This window comes from Symphalangus syndactylus, chromosome 9 (assembly GCF_028878055.3).
Source record: "Symphalangus syndactylus isolate Jambi chromosome 9, NHGRI_mSymSyn1-v2.1_pri, whole genome shotgun sequence".
NCBI lineage: Eukaryota > Metazoa > Chordata > Mammalia > Primates > Hylobatidae > Symphalangus > Symphalangus syndactylus.
Window position 1 is genome coordinate 4,111,723 of NC_072431.2, and position 7,153 is coordinate 4,118,875.

Sequence of the window (7,153 nt, forward strand, 5' to 3'; positions counted from 1 at the left end):
TTTCACAGAATGCTTCTGTGTAGTTTATATTTGAATATATTCCTTTTTCCACTACTACTCTCTTAGCGCTCCAAATGTCCAGTTGCATTTTCTACAGAAAGAGTGTTCAGATCTGCTCAATCAAAAGTATGTTTTAACTCTGTTAGCTGAATGCACAGATCAGAAAGAAGTTTCACAGAATGATTCTGTGTAGTTTATATTTGGAGACATTCCTTTTTCCACTATTACCCTCTTAGCGCTCCGAATCTCCACTTGCCTTTTCTACAGAAAGAGTGTTTCAGAACGGCTCAATCAAAACTAAGGTTCAACTCTTTTAGTTGAACAAACAGAACAGAAAGAAGTTTCACACAATTCTTCTGTGTAGTTTTTATTTGTAGACATTCTTTTTCCCAATATAGGTCTCTTAGCGCTCAGAATGTCCAATTGCAGTTTCTACAGAAAGAGTGTTTCAGAACGGCTCAATCAAAAGTAAGGTTCAACTCTGTTAGTTGAATGCACAGAACAGAAAGAAGTTTCACAGAATGCTTCTGTGTAGTTTATATTTGAACATATTCTTTTTTCCACTATTACCCACTTAGCGCTACGAATGTCCAGTTGCATTTTCTACAGACAGAGTGTTTCAAAACTGCTCAATCAAAAGTATGGTTTAACTCTGTTAGCTGAATGCTCAGATCAGAAAGAAGTTTCACAGAATGCTTCTGTGTAGTTTATATTTGAATATATTCCTTTTTCCACTACTACGCTCTTAGCGCTCCAAATGTCCAGTTGCATTTTCTACAGAAAGAGTGTTCAGATCTGCTCAATCAAAAGTATGGTTTAACTCTGTTAGCTGAATGCACACATCAGAAAAAAGTTTCACCGAATGATTCTGTGTAGTTTATATTTGAAGACATTCCTTTTTCCACTATTACCCTCTTAGCGCTCCGAATCTCCACTTGCATTTTCTACAGAAAGAGTGTTTCATAACTGCTCAATCAAAAATATGTTTTATCTCTGTTAACTGAATTTACAGATCAGAAATAAGTTTCGCAGAATGCATCTGTGTAGTTTTTATTTGAAGATATTCTTTTTCCCAATGTAGGCCTCTTAGCGCTTAGCATGTCCAATTGCAGTTTCTACAGAAAGAGTGTTTCAGAACGGCTCAATCAAAAGTAAGGTTCAACTCTGTTAGCTGAATGCACAGAACAGAAAGAGTTTTCACAGAATGCTACTGTGTAGTTTATATTTGAATATATTCCTTTTTCCACTATTACCCTCTTAGCGCTCCGAATGTCCACTTGCATTTTCTACAGAAAGAGTGTTCAGAACTGCGCAATCAAAAGTATGGTTTAACTCTGTTAGCTTAATGAACATATCAGAAATAAGTTTCACACAATGCTTCTGTGTAGTTTTTATTTGAAGATATTATTTTTCCCAATAGAGTCCTCTTAGCGCTCAGAATGTCCAATTGCAGTTTCTACAGAAAGAGTGTTTCAGAAAGGCTCAATCAAAAGTAAGGTTCAACTCTGTTAGTTGAATGCACAGAACAGAAAGAAGTTTCATACAATGCTTCTGTGTAGTTTATATTTGAACATATTCTTTTCTCCACTATTACCCACTTAGCGCTACGAATGTCCAGTTGCATTTTCTACAGACAGATTGTTTCAAAACTGCTCAATCAAAAGTATGGTTTAACTCTGTTAGCTGAATGCTCAGATCAGAAAGAAGTTTCACAGAATGCTTCTGTGTAGTTTATATTTGAATATATTCCTTTTTCCACTACTACTCTCTTAGCGCTCCAAATGTCCAGTTGCATTTTCTACAGAAAGAGTGTTCAGATCTGCTCAATCAAAAGTATGTTTTAACTCTGTTAGCTGAATGCACAGATCAGAAAGAAGTTTCACAGAATGACTCTGTGTAGTTTATATTTGGAGACATTCCTTTTTCCACTATTACCCTCTTAGCGCTCCGAATATCCACTTGCATTTTCTACAGAAAGAGTGTTTCAGAACGGCTCAATCAAAACTAAGTTTCAACTCTTTTAGTTGAACAAACAGAACAGAAAGAAGTTTCACACAATTCTTCTGTGTAGTTTTTATTTGTAGACATTCTTTTTCCCAATATAGGCCTCTTAGCGCTCAGAATGTCCCATTGCAGTTTCTACAGAAAGAGTGTTTCAGAACGGCTCAATCAAAAGTAAGGTTCAACTCTGTTAGTTGAATGCACAGAACAGAAAGGAGTTTCACAGAATGCTTCTGTGTAGTTTATATTTGAACATATTCTTTTTTCCACTATTACCCACTGAGCGCTACGAATGTCCAGTTGCATTTTCTACAGACAGAGTGTTTCAAAACTGCTCAATCAAAAGTATGGTTTAACTCTGTTAGCTGAATGCTCAGATCAGAAAGAAGTTTCACAGAATGCTTCTGTGTAGTTTATATTTGAATATATTCCTTTTTCCACTACTACGCTCTTAGCGCTCCAAATGTCCAGTTGCATTGTCTACAGAAAGAGTGTTCAGATCTGCTCAATCAAAAGTATGGCTTAACTCTGTTAGCTGAATGCACAGATCAGAAAGAAGTTTCATCGAATGATTCTGTGTAGTTTATATTTGAAGACATTCCTTTTTCCACTATTACCCTCTTAGCGCTCCGAATCTCCACTTGCATTTTCTACAGAAAGAGTGTTTCATAACTGCTCAATCAAAAATATGTTTTATCTCTGTTAACTGAATTTACAGATCAGAAATAAGTTTCGCAGAATGCATCTGTGTAGTTTTTATTTGAAGATATTCTTTTTCCCAATGTAGGCCTCTTAGCGCTTAGCATGTCCAATTGCAGTTTCTACACAAAGAGTGTTTCAGAACGGCTCAATCAAAAGTAAGGTTCAACTCTGTTAGCTAAATGCACAGAACAGAAAGAGTTTTCACAGAATGCTACTGTGTAGTTTATATTTGAATATATTCCTTTTTCCACTATTACCCTCTTAGCGCTCCGAATGTCCACTTGCATTTTCTACAGAAAGAGTGTTCAGAACTGCGCAATCAAAAGTATGGTTTAACTCTGTTAGCTTAATGAACATATCAGAAATAAGTTTCACACAATGCTTCTGTGTAGTTTTTATTTGAAGATATTATTTTTCCCAATAGAGTCCTCTTAGCGCTCAGAATGTCCAAATGCAGTTTCTACAGAAAGAGTGTTTCAGAAAGGCTCAATCAAAAGTAAGGTTCAACTCTGTTAGTTGAATGCACAGAACAGAAAGAAGTTTCATACAATGCTTCTGTGTAGTTTATATTTGAACATATTCTTTTCTCCACTATTACCCACTTAGCGCTACGAATGTCCAGTTGCATTTTCTACAGACAGAGTGTTTCAAAACTGCTCAATCAAAAGTATGGTTTAACACTGTTAGCTGAATGCTCAGATCAGAAAGAAGTTTCACAGAATGCTTCTGTGTAGTTTATATTTGAATATATTCCTTTTTCCACTACTACTCTCTTAGCGCTCCAAATGTCCAGTTGCATTTTCTACAGAAAGAGTGTTCAGATCTGCTCAATCAAAAGTATGGTTTAACTCTGTTAGCTGAATGCACAGATCAGAAAGAAATTTCACAGAATGATTCTGTGTAGTTTATATTTGGAGACATTCCTTTTTCCACTATTACCCTCTTAGCGCTCCGAATCTCCACTTGCATTTTCTACAGAAAGAGTGTTTCAGAACGGCTCAATCAAAACTAAGGTTCAACTCTTTTAGTTGAACAAACAGAACAGAAAGAAGTTTCACACAATTCTTCTGTGTAGTTTTTATTTGTAGACATTCTTATTCCCAATATAGGCCTCTTAGCGCTCAGAATGTCCCATTGCAGTTTCTACAGAAAGAGTGTTTCAGAACAGCTCAATCAAAAGTAAGGTTCAACTCTGTTAGTTGAATGCACAGAACAGAAAGAAGTTTCACAGAATGCTTCTGTGTAGTTTATATTTGAACATATTCTTTTTTCCACTATTACCCACTTAGCGCTACGAATGTCCAGTTGCATTTTCTACAGACAGAGTGTTTCAAAACTGCTCAATCAAAAGTATGGTTTAACTCTGTTAGCTGAATGCTCAGATCAGAAAGAAGTTTCACAGAATGCTTCTGTGTAGTTTATATTTGAATATATTCCTTTTTCCACTACTACGCTCTTAGCGCTCCAAATGTCCAGTTGCATTTTCTACAGAAAGAGTGTTCAGATCTGCTCAATCAAAAGTATGGTTTAACTCTGTTAGCTGAATGCACAGATCAGAAAGAAGTTTCACCGAATGATTCTGTGTAGTTTATATTTGAAGACATTCCTTTTTCCACTGTTACCTTCTTAGCGCTCCGAATCTCCACTTGCATTTCCTACAAAAAGAGTGTTTCATAACTGCTCAATCAAAAATATGTTTTATCTCTGTTAGCTGAATTTACAGATCAGAAAAAAGTTTCACAGAATGCATCTGTGTAGTTTTTATTTGAAGATATTCTTTTTCCCAATGTAGGCCTCTTAGCGCTTAGCATGTCCAATTGCAGTTTCTACAGAAAGAGTGTTTCAGAACGGCTCAATCAAAAGTAAGGTTCAACTCTGTTATCTGAATGCACAGAACAGTAAGAGTTTTCACAGAATGCTACTGTGTAGTTTATATTTGAATATATTCCTTTTTCCACAATTACCCTCTTAGCGCTCCGAAGGTCCACTTGCATTTTCTACAGAAAGAGTGTTCAGAACTGCGCAATCAAAAGTATGGTTTAACTCTGTTAGCTTAATGAACATATCAGAAATAAGTTTCACAAAATGCTTCTGTGTAGTTTTTATTTGAAGATATTATTTTTCCCAATAGAGGCCTCTTAGCGCTCAGAATGTCCAATTGCAGTTTCTACAGAAAGAGTGTTTCAGAACGGCTCAATCAAAAGTAAGCTTCAACTCTGTTAGTTGAATGCACAGAACAGAAAGAAGTTTCATACAATTCTTCTGTGTAGTTTATATTTGAACATATTCTTTTCTCCACTATTACCCACTTAGCGCTACGAATGTCCAGTTGCATTTTCTACAGACAGAGTGTTTCAAAACTGCTCAATCAAAATTATGGTTTAACTCTATTAGCTGAATGCTCAGATCAGAAAGAAGTTTCACAGTATGCTTCTGTGTAGTTTATATTTGAATATATTCCTTTTTCCACTACTACTCTCTTAGCGCTCCAAATGTCCAGTTGCATTTTCTACAGAAAGAGTGTTCAGATCTGCTCAATCAAAAGTATGGTTTAACTCTGTTAGCTGAATGCACAGATCAGAAAGAAGTTTCACAGAATGATTCTGTGTAGTTTATATTTGGAGACATTCCTTTTTCCACTATTACCCTCTTAGCGCTCCGAATCTCCACTTGCATTTTCTACAAAAAGAGTGTTTCAGAACGGCTCAATCAAAACTAAGGTTCAACTCTTTTAGTTGAACAAACAGAACAGAAAGAAGTTTCACACAATTCTTCTGTGTAGTTTTTATTTGTAGACATTCTTTTTCGCAATATAGGCCTCTTAGCGCTCAGAATGTACAATTGCAGTTTCTACAGAAAGAGTGTTTCAGAACGGCTCAATCAAAAGTAAGGTTCAACTCTGTTAGTTGAATGCACAGAACAGCAAGAAGTTTCTCTGAATGCTTCTGTGTAGTTTATATTTGAACATATTCTTTTTTCCACTATTACCCACTTAGCGCTACGAATGTCCAGTTGCATTTTCTACAGACAGAGTGTTTCAAAACTGCTCAATCAAAAGCATGGTTTAACTCTGTTAGCTGAATGCTCAGATCAGAAAGAAGTTTCACAGAATGCTTCTGTGTAGTTTATATTTGAATATATTCCTATTGCCACTACTACGCTCTTAGCGCTCCAAATGTCCAGTTGCATTTTCTACAGAAAGAGTGTTCAGATCTGCTCAATCAAAAGTATGGTTTAACTCTGTTAGCTGAATGCACAGATCAGAAAGAAGTTTCACCGAATGATTCTGTGTAGTTTATATTTGAAGACATTCCTTTTTCCACTATTACCCTCTTAGCACTCCGAATCTCCACTTGCATTTTCTACAAAAAGAGTGTTTCATAACTGCTCAATCAAAAATATGTTTTATCTCTGTTAACTGAATTTACAGATCAGAAATAAGTTTCACAGAATGCATCTGTGTAGTTTTTATTTGAAGATATTCTTTTTCCCAATGTAGGCCTCTTAGCGCTGAGCATGTCCAATTGCAGTTTCTACAGAAAGAGTGTTTCAGAACGGCTCAATCAAAAGTAAGGTTCAACTCTGTTAGCTGAATGCACAGAACAGAAAGTGTTTTCACAGAATGCTACTGTGTAGTTTATATTTGAATATATTCCTTTTTCCACTATTACCCTCTTAGCGCTCCGAATGTCCACTTGTATTTTCTACAGAAAGAGTGTTCAGAACTGCGCAATCAAAAGTATGGTTTAACTCTGTTAGCTTAATGAACATATCAGAAATAAGTTTCACACAATGCTTCTGTGTAGTTTTTATTTGAAGATATTATTTTTCCCAATAGAGTCCTCTTAGCGCTCAGAATGTCCAATTGCAGTTTCTACAGAAAGAGTGTTTCAGAAAGGCTCAATCAAAAGTAAGGTTCAACTCTGTTAGTTGAATGCACAGAACAGAAAGAATTTTCATACAATGCTTCTGTGTAGTTTATATTTGAACATATTCTTTTCTCCACTATTACCCACTTAGCGCTACGAATGTCCAGTTGCATTTTCTACAGACTGAGTGTTTCAAAACTGCTCAATCAAAAGTATGGTTTAACTCTGTTAGCTGAATACTCAGATCAGAAAGAAGTTTCACAGAATGCTTCTGTGTAGTTTATATTTGAATATATTCCTTTTTCCACTACTACTCTCTTAGCGCTCCAAATGTCCAGTTGCATTTTCTACAGAAAGAGTGTTCAGATCTGCTCAATCAAAAGTATGGTTTAAATCTGTTAGCTGAATGCACAGATCAGAAAGAAGTTTCACAGAATGATTCTGTGTAGTTTATATTTGGAGACATTCCTTTTTCCACTATTACCCTCTTAGCGCTCCGAATCTCCACTTGCATTTTCTACAGAAAGAGTGTTTCAGAACGGCTCAATCAAAACTAAGGTTCAACTCTTTTAGTTGAACAA